Below are 15,142 nucleotides of genomic sequence, written 5' to 3' on the forward strand. Positions count from 1 at the left end.
ACGGGTATTTTCATACACAAAGAGTGCAATGCGCACCACCCGAAGGATGGACATATTTGAAACTCGGACTTGGGGGGGGGCAAGGGCAACATAAGTAACATAAATATCTGTACCCCCATAATATGCTGAAATAAAAAAAAAAATGAGCTTTTGAAATAAAGTTAACTTATTTCAAATATGAATAAACATGTCTTTATATTATACTTTTGAATTTGATGAACAAATGAACACTAGCTAGCTTTATTAAGTCACAAAAATTGAGCATGACTGGCAGTAACAATTATAAATTGTGCTGAAAAATCCCAACTTGTAAATTTGTATTCCTCATGAATATGTTCTCACAGATCAGGCCATCAGTCTCTTTTATTTCAAGCAAAAAACTCAACTAGAAAAAGCGTCTTACCTTACTGTACCTTAGCTGAAGTTCTGAATGTCATTTTATTGGCCACTAATCAGAACACAAGTGCTAGAATAAAACAAGAAAATGGGGTTAATAAGTAACCAAGACCCCAGGAAAGGGAATGTCATAGGTTAAACAAAACTTTTGAATTGAAAAGTGACTTAATAGATCATGGTGCCTAACCTCCTAATGTAACCAATGAGGACACAGAGGGTCAGAGAAGTTAAGGTACCTGTCACTCACAAAAGAAATATAGCTATTGACTCCCTCATTCTATAGCTCCATGCCTCATGCCTGCCTCAGCTCCAGTTACAAGCAAGGGACATAGAGTGAGAAGAAGTGGAGAAAACAAAAGCAGTTGCTCATCCCTTAATTTTACACATAAGTAATGGTTGATTTCTTCTTTTAGCAAATTGGTTAATACTGTCTACTTTCAAAGGGAAATCATGAGAATGATCTCTAAGAAGCTCCAGGTTGCTACCATCTCCCAGACATTATTCAAAATATATACACGCAATGATCTTATGATCAGCCCATTCTCCCATAAGGGATAGAATGAAATCTTAGTAAACACCTCCTAACTCCAGTGCAAATGCTGAAATACACCTTTTTGAAGTGCACAGAGCCTGATATCTAGTCCAGAACCTTAGGGAAGCACCTCTTTCAGAAGACTGACCTAGAGAAAGAAAAAGAGGTGCCAGGGTCCACTGGAGAACAAAGGAAGTATGTCACTGTGAAGGGTGTCGCTGAGTTCAGAGGGTCACAAAGGAATGAACCCTTTGAACTCAGCAGAGTGCCACGGAAGAACTTGAGGGTGAGAACCCCTGGTAAGATGTTACTCAATTTTTAAAAGGAAGATCTTGAAATTTCTTCAGACTGGTGAAGGTGATGCCACAGGAGCAGAGGACCTAGAAGAGACTGCAAGGTGAGACATGGAGGGATCCCAGAGGTGCATGCACAGGGATTTTCCTCAGCAAGGAAGAGTGGAGCCTCGCACCTGTCAATGTGGTCTGAGACAAGATCACCGCAAAGGGAGAGCAAACATTGAGAGAGTTTGTTAGCAATCAGACATGCAATTAATAATTTTAAAATAGATTTGCATTTTGCATGTCTTTTTAAAAAAGTATTAATATGCAAAGACTTGGGGGCAGGGGGAAGAAAAGTATTTTCACCCTTCATCAGTTTGAGAAGCACTGCTATCCCAGAGAGCATCAGCACTTTGACACCCCGTTATCGCTTCCTCCTGTCTTTGGGGCCTCTGCCTCTGCTATTGCTTGAAATGCTGGAACTCTCAATCCAGAGACCTTCTCCTACCTTCAGCAAAGGAGGGCACAATTACCCAAGCAAGGCTTCTCAGACTCCCCCCATCCTTGGACCCCCAATCTGAGAAGTGTCTTATGGAAGGAAGGGCTGGAGCTGATAATTCCTTGAGATATATTCACTTTATACAAAAGGGAACTGTGGCTGAGGGAATAAGTGGCCATAGGTCAGAACTTGAATCCAGTTCTATCTCTTTCAACTAATTACCTTGCCTCTTTTAGATACCGGCACATGCTTAGGAAATAATATCTTTATACCTGGAAATTCAAGAGCAAATTCAACCATATCAACAGTCTCATTCTAGAGGGAGTGATGGATAAGTCATCAAACAATACTTTGGTGGGAGGAAATAATCATTTCTCTCTCTTGTCTTTTTCTAACAAAGGGACATTTTATGCCATTTAGAGCATGCTGATGAGCACAGAATTCATTTTTCATTGCTAATATCCCTGTAGAATCTAATGACTCAAAGGATAAGTACTCAGTTAATTCCATTTAACCATATGCCAGTCCTCTCACAGCAACCTACTGTCTTGCACATAATAGTTGCTCAGTAACTATTTGTTGTATACATTTTATCATTAAAAGTAATAAATATCCAAAATACACTTGCTTAATTTACAATTAGGAGTCCCAACATGCCTACGTTGTTAAGAGTCACATCATTTTAAATAAGTGATTACATAGCTCTTACTAATGAAAAATTAAGTAGCACCATTAATGTTAAAATAAAAATAAACACTGCTCAATCATTAAAGTGTCTGTTAATATAAATGTCTTATTCACTAAATGAAATGGGAAACAATAAATGAGGTTGAACATTCTGAAGTGTCTCTGACAAAGTTTTTCCAGTATTAGATTCAGCAAAAGATTCATTTTGAAAACCAGCAAAGGAACTGGCTTTCATCCTAGCTTCAAATTCATTCTATTGCAAATTAATTTCACATCACATTCATTTAGGGGTGAGCTTCAAATCTCCAAGTACAGATGACAGGCTTCTCCAAACCCCACTAAACAAAGTTCAAAAAGTTATGTAATCAAAATGTGATTGGCAATTCCTGAGCCTGCTGTCATAATGATATAGTTAGCCAAATAAAGAGGAAAACAAAGCTAGAGACAGAATAATAATCATGGAAGGTCAGATGAGAGGATTCTTTCAATAGGCCAATAAAACATTACTCTGATTTAAGACACATATAGAAAAAGGTAGTATTATTTTGTTAACCTCTTTAAAGTAGTACTTGGAGATATTGTGGGTTTGGTTTGAGACCACTGCAATAAAGGGAATAGGACAATAAAGCAAGTCACACATATTTTTTTGGTTTCTCAGTGCATATAAAGTTATGTTCGTGATTTACTGTAGTTTATTAAGTGTGCAATAGCATTATGTTTAAAAAAATGTACATATCCTAATTAAAAATGCCTTATTGTTAAAAAAATGCTGAAGGTCATCTGAACCTTCAGCAAGTTGCAACCTTGTTGTTGGTGGAGGGTTTTTCCTTGATGTTGATGGCTGCTATCTGATCAGGTGATGGGGATAAGACCATTGGGCATTTCTGAGGCCATGAGAGGAGAGGAGGTAAAGGAATGCTGCCTGAGCAGGAGCCTGAGACAAGGGCAGAAGTTAACTGCCTAGTTGGGGCAACATTCCAGTGATATGGGAGTACAGCAAAGCAGATTCCCACCTTAAAGCCTGAGGGGCCTCATGCCTAAAATGCTTCAGAGTGGCTTGACATGAAAGCCACCCACGGCTGCAGAGGAAGATTGCAAAATGTCAGCCGGGGAGAAGGGATGCCAGGCTTCAATTCTTAAAACACCAGGTTGAGTTCCTTCCCTCCCCTTTCTCAGTAGAACGCCTCAGTTAATGGGAAGATAACTTCCCAATAAGAAGTTCTAATCTCTTTGTTCCTCAATCAAATAGGCCACTGCTGCTGAGTTCAGAGATACTATCTACACACACCTGAATGCGTAGTTGTGCTTAGTAATGAGCTATGTGTTCCTGCTTCTGTAGATAAAAGAGTAATTAGCTAAAACATCTTACAACTTCTGGGGGAGACTTGAAACTTCTACACATTGTAACTCACAAGCTTTTCATGTGAAATCATTGTAATCTATAGCATGAAAAAGAGAATAAAAAGGGTACTAGATTTCGGCCAGTACCACCTGGCTCATGGGAATGCTGGTGGTCCCCTGACTTCCCCACACTCTTTCACCTTACTTTTTGTGTCCATGTCTTTGTCTTTCCCATCTCTTGCAGCACACACTGCCCAGGGACCCGGTTATATCGGGGGTGTCGCGAACCCCCGATAATCAGGGTGGTGTTTGCTGAAGGTTGGGGTGGCCGTGGTAATTTCTTAAAATAAGACAAGAGTGAAGTCTGCCACATTTATTCTTTGATGAAATATTCCCCACTCTTTCTTTGATGAAAGATTTCTCCGTAGCATGTGGTGCTATTTGATAACACTTTATTCACAGTACAACTTCTTTCAAAGTTGCAGTCAATCCTCTCAAACTCTGCTGCTACTTTATGTAATATTCTAAATAATTTGTGGTCATTTTAACAATGTTCACAGTGTCTTCACCAGTAGTAAATTCCATCTTAAGAAACCACTTTCTTTGCTCATCTATAAGAAGCAACACCACATCCATTAGTTTCATAATGAGATTGTAGCAATCTTCAGACTCCACTTCTAATTCTATTTCTCTTGCTATTTCCACCACATCTGCAGTTACTGTCTCCACTAAAGTCTTGAAACTCTAAAAGTCATCCATGAGGGTTGGAATCCACTTCTTCCAAACTCCTGTTAATGTTAATATTTTTACATCCTTTCATGAAAAATGAACTTTCCTAATGGCATCTAGAATAGTGAATCTTTTCCAGAAGGTTTTCAATTGATTTTGCCCAGGTCGCTCAGAGGAATCGCTGTTTATGGCAGCTACAGCTTTGTGAAATGTACTCCTTAAATAACAAGACTCGAAAGTCAACATAACTCTTTGATTCATGGTTTGCAGAATGTATGTTATGTTACGTTAGCATGCATGAAAACAACATTAATCATTTTATACATTTCCATCAGAGCTCTGGGGTGACCAGGTACACTGTTAATAAGCAGTAATATATTGAAGAAAATTTTTTTTTTTTCTGAGCCGTAGCTCTCAACAGTGGGCTTAAAATATTCACTAAACCATGCTGTAAACAGATGTGTTGTCATGCAGGCTTTATTGTCCCATTTGTATAGCATGGGCAGAGTAGATTTAGCATAATTCTTAAGGGCCCTAGGATTTTCAAAATGATACATGAATATTAGCTTCAACTTAAAGTCACCAGCTGCATTCACCCCTATCAAGAGAGTCAGTCTGCCCTTTGAAGCTTCCAAGCCAGGCACTGACTTCTTTTCTCTAGCTATGAAAGTCTGAGATGGCATCTTCTTCCAAAGGAAGACAGTTTCATCTACATCGAAAATCTGTTGTTTAGTGTAGCCACCTCATGAATGATCTTAGATAGATCACCTGTATAGCTTGCTGCAGCTTCTACATCAGTACTTGCTGCTTCGCCTTATGCCTTTAAGTTATGGAAATGGCTCCTTTCCTTAAACCTCATGAACCAGCTTCTGCCCATTTAAAACTTTTCTTCTGTAGCTTCCTCACTTCTCTCAGTCTTCATAGGCTTGCAGAGAGTTAGAGACTTACTCTGAATTAGGGTTAGGCTTTGAGGAATATTGTGGCTGGTTTAATCTTCTGCCCAGATCACTGAAACTTTCTCCATACCCTAATAGGCTGTTTTGCCTTGTTATCATTTGTGTGTTCACTGGTCTAGCACTTTCAATTTCCTTTAAAAACTTTTCCTTTGCATTCACAACTTAGCTAACTGTTTGGCACAAGAAGCCTACCTTTTGGCCTATCTCAGCTTTGACATGCCTTCCTTACTAAGCTTAATCATTGCTAGCTTTTGATTGAGGAAGGTGACTTCTCTTTTCACTTGAACACTTAGAGGCCATTGTAGGATTGATTATTAATTGGCCTAATTTCAATATTGTTGTGTCTCAGGAAATAGGGAGGCCAGAGAGTAGGGAGAGAGATAGAGAAATGGCTGGTCAGTGGAGCAGTCAACACACATACAATATTTATCAATTAAGTTCTCTTATATGGGCATGGCTTATGGTGTCCCGAAACAATTACAATAGTAACATCAAACATCACTGATCACACATCACCATATCAGATATAATAATGTTAATAATAATAAAGTGTGAAATATTGCAAGAATTACCAAAATGTGACACAGAGACACAAAGTCAGCACATGGTGTTGGAAAAATGGCTCCAACAGACTTGTTGACACAGGGTTCCCCAAACTTTCAATTTATAAAAAATGCTACATTTGTGAAGTGCAATCAAGTGAAGCACAATAAAAAAAAGTACCTATTTCCTGTAGTGTAACCCTACCACTCATATTACTATGCATATGCCCTTCTCAGTAAACAATTTATAGCATATATTTCCTATCCATCCATATGGATCTAACTCAAACTTTGCAAGAGATAGTAAAGCTACCTCAGCATGGATGTGCTATAATTTATTTAATCCTTTTACTATTTATAGAATTATGGTTGCTTTTTGTCCTTGTTATAAACAATGTAGCAATAATAATCCTTGTATATATGGAGTTATATATTCCTAAAACTATGAGTTATGGGTCACAGAGCATTTACATTTTAAATTTTAATAGATACTGCTAGATTACTTATCAAAAATTTTGTAGCCAAAGCGCTTGTACCCCCATAATACTCTGAAATAAAAAAAAGGTTGTAGCAATTTTATTTCCTCCTTCCTCACCATAATTCTTCCTATCTGTTCATGTATCTATTTCTATCTGTATATGTATCTATCTAGTATCTAATTTTTGACAAGAAAAACAATGTTCTCAGAGTATCTACCGGCCACAGGGAGTTGCATTTGTGGCAGACTGTAAACAATCTTTGGCCAATGTTCTAGTGCCGTGGCATAAGAGGGAGATAACCCTTGGAAAATGCATTTTGGGAAAACAACAGTAATGATTATTCAGAGAAAGAATTTTAAAAGGTTTTGTGTCATATTGCGTGAAACTACTAAACACTCCATTTGGTAAGTTGCTCTATGTAGAAAACACATCCTGAGCTAAAAGTCAATGCTATTAATTTTTTCCATAAAGCCATAATTTTAAAAATGTCTAACCCATCAAATGGTTTCCTGTAATCTTTAAAAGTTAAAAAAAATCTATAACAAAGGAAAAGGTCCAGTTTTGAAGCTCCTTGATTTTTATAAACAATGTTATATTCTTAAAATGTCATTTTTCAGCCAGAGATGGCTCAGTCCAAACACTTGGAAATGTTAATCACCCTTTTCCTTCTGGTAACCTTTCAGCAATCCCAACTCAGGTGGCTTATAATTACGGTCCTTAAATCCCAGCCTCTCCTTCCTCCCCACCTTGTTAAGTCACAACATGAACATAAAAGCCAGGAACGAGCATCTTTGGTCAAACCAGTGTTATAGAGAGCCACCAAATAATAGTGTTTACAGGGGTTCAAAGAACTGATTTTAAAGGGAAAAAAGTGTTCCATTGTGTATCTGTACCACAATCTCTTTATCCATTCATCTGTTGATGGACACTTAGGTTTATTCCAAATCTTGGCTGCTGTGAGTAGTGTGGCAATAAACATGGGAATGCAGATATCTTTTTGATATATTGAATTCCCATCCCTTGGATATATACCCTGCAGTGGGACTGCTGGGTCATATGGTAGTTCTATTTTCAGTTTTTTGAGGAATCTCCATACTGCTTTAGCCACAAAAAGAATGACATCCTGCCATTTGAAATGACATGGATAAAACTGGAGAACATTATGTCAAGTGAAATAAGCCAAGCACAGAAAGACAAATCTCACATGTTCTCACTCATATGTGGGAGCTAAATATTAAAAACAATTGATCTCATGGAGACAGAGAGTAGAATGACGGTTACCAGAGGCTGGCAGGTAAGGGGAAATAAAATGGGGAAGGGAATAGTTGCAAAAATGTAGTTAGATAGAATGAACAATATTTGATAGCACAACAAAGTGACTATAATCAATAATAAGTTAGGATGTACCTCAAAATAACTAAAAGAGTGGAATCGGAGTGTTCCTAAGACAAAGACATGTTAAATGCCTAAGGTAATGTATACCCCAGTTACCCAGATTTGATTAATTCACGTTGCATGTCTGCATCAAAACATCACATGTGCCCTATAAAGATATACAACTATTATGTACCTATAATAATTAAAACTTAAAAAATAATAAAGGGAAAAACGTACCTGGAATTTAGATTTTTTTTATAAAGATAGTTCCATTAGGAACCAGAGAAACACCCACCAGTCCCCAATCTTTTTGACACCAGGGACGGGTTTTGCGAAAGAGTTTTTCCACGGAAGTGGGGTTGGGAGGCCTTGGCTGCCCCTCAGATCATCAGGCTTTGGATTCTCACCGGGAGCGCGCAACCTGGATCGCCCGCACGTGCAGTTTGCAGAGCGGTTTGCACTCCTGTGAGGGTCCGATGCCCACGCTGATCTGACGGGCGGGTGGGGCTCAGGCGATGCGAGCAATGGGGAGCGGCTGTGGGTGCAGGCGGGGCTTGCCTGCCGCAGGCCTGTGTGTGGCCAGGTTCTGGGCGGGCTGTGGACAGGTGCCCTCTGCGGCCCGGGGTTGGGGACCGCAGCCTTAAAGAACCACTAGTGAAATTTTCAATCCAGAATCTTTGCTTTGTAATTGAACAGCCATTCTCATCAACTACACTTGGAAATTGATTAACATATAAGAATTAGTAACAATGTTGATTTAGTTAAAAAGCTCTGCAGGCAGATATATTCTTAACAATAAAAACAGAGCAATGACGGTATAATTTGTTCCATGTCTAGGATCTGCTTGTTTGGAGAGTATCTGTTTCTTTTTCTCCATTCACAACACTGCCAACGGGAGGTCTTCATGCCTCCTCTTTAGCAGTGGCTGAGTGTGAACTTTGGGCTGTCCTGACTTTGTGCCTTGGTTTCCTCACCCACAGCCTGAAGTTAAAAACCACCCATTTACATTGGAGGAATGATAAAGTAACTATACCTCATAAAAAAAAATAAAATAAAAGGGAAAGGAAATATGACATCTAAACGTCAACATGCTATCTTTTAAGTGATGGGAATGTACATCATTTTTTCCCTAAGATTTTTTTTTCCAAATTTCATATATTGTTTTTGTATTTTTTAAAGGGGCATGTATTACATTCTAATGAAAGAGTGATTTGAAAACAAAACTCCTACAAGATGAGGCCTGAGCCCCTGTCCATGGTAGACGGGGGTAGACTGAGCTCTGTCAGCCTCTCTAAACTTCATCTCCACACTCCCCCTCTGGGCTTCTAGCTTCCTCTGTGGCTTACCACTCTTGCTTGTAATTAAAAGTTATTCCTACTGATTTATTCATGTGCCTCTCTCTTTCACAGGATGGTAAGGACTGCGTGCCCCAAATATGCCCTACATCCACATTGCTGCCCAGATAGACAAACAGTTAAGACCAGAAGAAATACATAATAACGTGACACTAGGTACATTTTTAACTATAGCACAACTCCAAGTGTGCTACAACTAAGCCAAACTCCTTAGGAACACAGCTGATAAAAAAAAAAAAAAAAGAAAAAACAAAGAAACTTAACAACTGCAGGCAGAGGAGATTTATAAATGCTTCTAAAAGGCAGGATAAGCAGGATACTTAGTGATACTGTCATGAAACAATAATAGTGTGAGAACATAAAAGGGTCTGTCACAAGCTATTCAATCTAGACAGAAAAAGAACCTCCAGTGGAACACTACAGCGGCGATCTTATTTATAGATTGTCACCAATTGTGTGTGGGGGGGGAGGGGAAGGAGATGGCCACTAATATTAGAACTTTACATCATGTATAGTATGTTGTATATAATTACGCACATAAACAACTATAGATACTTGTATGCCACATTGTAGGTTCAAGATGGTTTTCAACACTTCATCCTCTTTATAAATGTTAATTCTTGCTGTTTATTGCAAAGAGTCAATGGTACTGTCTGGCTTCTAATTGATAAGTGACCAAGATGATAGTAGGCAAAATCAAGCAATCACAAGATACTTCATAGATGTTTACAACATTTCCTAGATTCCGTCTCATTTCCTAGATGTCCCAAGAGCTCCACAATATTCGAAAAAGGGATTCGCTGCTCAAATATTGGGTTAAATACTAAGTTACTAATTATCGTTATAATGGGATTACTCAGAAATGTTAAAACTGAGCTGTGCATTGTGGATTTCCTAAGGGCAGACATATTCTGATGCTTGCTTTTCCCAATCTTGTTTGGCCATGTGAGGTGTTCTTGGGAGAGCTACGGTAAATGCTGCCATCACACAAACAGCTCAGGTTTATTCTCTACTTCAGTATAGGAAAAAATATCTATTCTACGGAGTCTAGCCTACCTGGAAAATAGATTTGCTCTTGAGTTTGGATAAGTATTTCCCCATACTTCATAGACTCTATAACATCATGAAAAATACATTTTCCTTTCTAAAAAGAAAATACTGCATGTTGCATTACACAACAAAAACTAATCGATTTGACATATAAAAAATCTGATAACATTATTTAGAAATACATATTTTCAAATACCACATTTTGAAATGCAACTATGACATTCTTAGACATACTCTTGAAAATATAATGAGCTCCTGAAACTGTATTTAGCTAAAATTTCAACCTCTTAAATATTTGGAAAGGTCAATTTTGATGTGATGAAGTATAATTTTGGCAATTCCCATTGTACAGCTGTTCTCAGGAAATACAATACTGCTGGTGGTGTAAACAACATATTTGATCAGAGTCCCTTGAGTTTTTCTTGTTCAAAATCTTTCAGAAAATGCTCAGATATCCTGAGTTAGTGCAGCTTTTTCCTGCTGGCTTAAGCAATACCTTTGATTAGTAAATGGTTAACAGACACTGCTCAACAGCAGCCTGCCTGGAGCCCAGGACACCCTGGATCCATGGAGAAAATGCTCAGAGAAAGGAACATCTTAAGAGGAAATCTTCAATTAAAAATTACATTCTTAAAAAATAGTCGCGTGGTAAAATTTCCTTTATATTATATTAAGTGGGGGAAAAAAGCCCAGACAACTTAAAGTTTTGTGGTCAACATACCCACAATCTTATAAACACAAATATATACACAAAATAATCTTTAAAAGACGTACAGAAAATTTAGGCTTAACCAAATGAATTTGCTGAGTGAGCAAGTCAAAAAATAAATGACCAGCAATTTTGTATAGTTCAACTTGCAGATCAAAATGTTAATAGCGGTTTTAACTTGGGAGTTGATAATAATTTTTATTTATTTATTTATTTAGGTGCTTTCACTTATTTTCCAAACTGTTCACAATGAGCATTCGTTGGTTTTTAAGTAACACTTTTTTTTTTTTTTAAAGAAGATATACAGAGGCAAAAACATGTTGAGAGATTAGATTGGTTATTGGAGAGAAAGATAAGAAACAGAAGGAAGGCTCTGGGCTCTGATTTAGGAATCATTTTCAAAAGTTGTATACAGAGTGCAGCATCTCACTATAGAAGTGGCATGTAAGAAAAGGTCCTACCAGATCAGAACTTCAGGAAGAAACACCTGCCGCATTGAGCGTGAAAGAACTGCCTTCCTTTTGAGTCCAGGTTGTGGTGCAAAAGGGCGTACTATCGATTGTATCAGGGTTGTGGCACTATCATAATGGAGGTATTAGTATTATTCATATAATATCATTTTTCTTTCTCTTTAGTTAATATTTTCACTCTCTTTAGTTAATTTGTGAGTATCAGATTAAAATCCTGCACATAACTATCAAAGCTGTGTAAGTTGTATATTGCCTATGTGTGGCTGAACAATCAATGCATTCTAATAACCAAGGCTATCACTTGGTCTTTCTAAAACAGAAAAGCACTGGAAGATTCCTGCAGTCCAATGCCAGCAGATCAAAGGAAGTGTCACTTCTGCCACTTGGTGGAGGCCCCAGCGTTGGACCAGGGGGGGAGTTTTTTCCCCTGATTTATAGCTGGTAATGTGGAAGTATCTGTGTCTTCTCTTAGAAAAGTCTGCCTGGATCTTAGATTCCAGCGACTCTCAGTTTTTGTGAAATAGAGGTGCCTGCCTCACACAATTTTTTGAAGTATGAAATAAAATAGCATACGTAAAGTGTATAGCAAATGTTGGGCACATAATAAGTGTTCAGTAACCGAATGTTACTATTATTATTTAAAGAGGAAGTGCCCAAAGTGTGGCAGCAATAGCAGGCTCCTTCAGAGCCTCACCTCGCATATCTTTCTTTCTTCAGGGTATCTGCCCAGCTGTAAGCTCCATGCCTGGCTTATTTGGAAGTCTCCATGCCTTTTATCTGCGTATAATACCTTTGTATTTCATTTTCCTCTTTAAAATTCCATCAAACCTACTGTATCTGAAACAGTCATTACTTTGAAAGATATTTTCTGAATTTTGGGCAATTAGAAACTCCTCTTGGGTTTTAAAAGTACTCTAAATGTAAATATATCTGCAACTTACAAAATCCTTTCCACCTTTGTGTGAATTAAAACACACTATTGGCCAGGTGCAGTGACTCACACCTGCAGTCCCAGCACTTTGGGAAGCCAAGGTGGAAGGATCTCTTGAGGCGAAGAGTTCAAGACCAGCCTGGGCAACACAGCCAGATCTCATCTCTACAAAAAATAATAAAAATTAAATTAGCCAGATGTGGTGCATGTATCTGTAGTCCCAGCTACTAGGGAGGCTGATGCAGGAAGATCACTTGAGCCCAGGAGTTTGAAACTGCAGGGAGCTATGCCTGCGCCACTGCCCTCCAGCCTGGGCAACAGAGTGAGACTCTGTCTCTTAAAAAAAAGGAAAAAAAAAAAAAAAAAACAGAAAGAAAACAACCCACACTGTTGTTATTTAATCACATATGATATCAGCTATCCTGAGAGAAAAACATGTTTTGTTGGATAAGGTAAAAGCGAGGTTTTTACTATCTAAAAGGAGGCATGAATCATTGGGAATCTGAGGTACAAGGAAAGAAAGGTTGCAGGAATTTAAGTCGAGGGTTTCTTTCTTCAGGGCCCAGTATAAACTTATTTTGTAAATAAGCATAGAAATTCTAACAAGCATGTCCATGTCCTCCAGCATACCCTGACAGTCACTATCCCACATCATACACATAATGTAATGAATCCTTAAACTTGAATTTTCATTTAAAATTTCATAGTATATGTAACATTGTTCTTTTGTATCTTTAGGTTATTCATCCTCATAATGTTCTCCAACTGGTGTTCCCATGTGTTTAGTCCGAAGGGATCAATATGATTGTGAATATTTTCGAAATAAGCAGCCTCTCCCCCAGCTTCTGCATTTCTGCACAAGTCAGACTCTCTGATAGACTCACTTTTTGATAAATACGACTCATCACTCTAAGTCACAAGACTTGGCCTTTAAGAAAGCACAGGTTGGATACACGGATATTTGAATGATCCTGCTCTTTTCTTTTTTTCGTAACTGCGAGACTGTATCCTTCTTCACTATTGTTGTCAACACTTTACGTTTCCGATTAATGAGGGGAGTCGTGCACACGTGTGAGCGAAAAGGACAGAGATCCAGAGATCCAGTGAAAGAGAAACAGAGTGAGGCAGGAGGAGACAGAGTCAAAACCACACAGGAGCAGAAAGACAGACCGTCAGGGGGAGAGACAGAGACAGGCACACAGATACACACAGACTAAGTGGCAGACATTTGTTTTTCTTCTCGAAGTATTTAGCTTACGGCTCCTTTGTGTTCATGTCCCTGTATCTACTTTCATCATCTAACATTACTCCGCTGGAGCCTGTACCCCTAAGGCTTCTACTTTTTGTGCGTGTCAGGGGGGCTGACCGTGAATTCTGCTTTATTATGTGGTATTTAAGATTGGGAGACATTTCAAATACATGTGCTGTGTGATCATTGTTTTTCTGTAACTACAAACCCTATATTTAAATATGCATAGAGATGTAACATTGTCTTAATTCTCTTTTTTAAAAAAATTACATAATTTGTTGCTCTGAAATTACTTGTTCTGCTCTAAGTTACTACTCATTTGTGAGAGATAATCTTGAACAAGGCAGAAACAGCCTTCAGGGTGATCGAACGTTTGGTCTTTGCTCGTGCACACAGTCTGTTCCTGGCAGAGCGAAACGTTGGGCTTCCCCTCTCTGTTCCCCGCTTAGGTCCTCCTAGGAGTGCTGGGAGAGCCATATGGAAAATGGTGAAAGGACATCCCAAACCATATCTGCCTATTCTGTGGTAGAGTTTTCAGCACCATTCTCCTAATCCTGAGTTTATGTCCAAGAAAGAAAAATAGCATGCATCTCTGGTGCTTACTTAATCCAGGCAGTGTTCATGAATTACCCCATGAAATCCTCCTGATAATTCTGTGTATGGCCGAGCGGAGTGTTATTATCGTCCCTGTAATCGAGAAGGGGAAACTAAGGTCTGGAAATGCTAAGGAGCTTCCTCAAGATGGCCCGGTCAGCAAGCGGCACTGTCACAGTTGAATCTGGGTCTTGCGGCTACACCGCGGAGCTCCTGACCACTGTGCTCTTCTACACAGCTGCGTGGCGAGTCAGTCCCACCCCACTCTACAAGGACACACACAGTAGGGGGTAAGCTCCTCTGAGAATGAGGGCATGATGGTCATTCTTTTAGGTACACGCCTGTAGAGAATGGGAGAAGAAATCCTGGAGAAGAACAAAACTGGAAACTCACTGCTGCTGGGAGTGCCGGAACTCCACCCTGTCCGAGTCGACATTTCTCAGTGCTTAGTGAAAAGTGAGGTTGGCAAGCAGTGAGGAACAGGCTGGTGTCTGTTTATCTGTGGGTTTGATTGCTTTTTCTTATCTGTCTGAAGAGGAGAGCACACAATTTACAGAACAGAGAAAAAGATATTTTCTGATTTAAGGACAAGTTTTAAATCATAAAGGGGACTTTCCAAAACTCAAAAAGTCTTGAAAACCTTGTTTTATAAAAGTGACAATTCAATAAAAAAAGAGTGCACTAAAGCCATGTACAAATTAATAAAATTACCTACTAAAAATTAAGCAAATCCTGGTTAATGTTATGTGATATTGTGTCTTCTGACATACCAATTAAAATACAAATTAAAGGACGGCCAGGCACGGTGGCTCACGTCTGTAACAATCCTAGGACTCTGGGAGCCTGAGGTGGGAGGATCGCTTGAGCTCAGGAGTTCAAGACCAGCCTGAGCAAGAGTGAGACCCCGTCTCTATTAAAATAAGAAAGAAATTAGCTGGACAACTAAAAATATATAGAAAAAATTAGCC

At 38.8% G+C, this 15,142-nt stretch overlaps 1 protein-coding gene across 1 annotated transcript in view; it reads right to left on the bottom strand.

Moving 5' to 3' along the window:
• The window catches only part of CHRM3 (cholinergic receptor, muscarinic 3), a 305,806-nt gene that overhangs the window by 231,413 nt on the left and 59,251 nt on the right, over positions 1–15,142 (bottom strand). The window contains exon 2 of the mRNA XM_012660182.1: positions 404–466. The gene's annotated coding sequence lies outside the window, so the exon portion shown is untranslated. The remainder of the gene's footprint in view (positions 1–403; positions 467–15,142) is intronic.

The sequence above is a fragment of the Propithecus coquereli genome, unplaced genomic scaffold (assembly GCF_000956105.1).
Source record: "Propithecus coquereli isolate 6110/MARCELLA unplaced genomic scaffold, Pcoq_1.0 Scaffold66, whole genome shotgun sequence".
NCBI classification, from domain to species: Eukaryota; Metazoa; Chordata; class Mammalia; order Primates; family Indriidae; genus Propithecus; species Propithecus coquereli.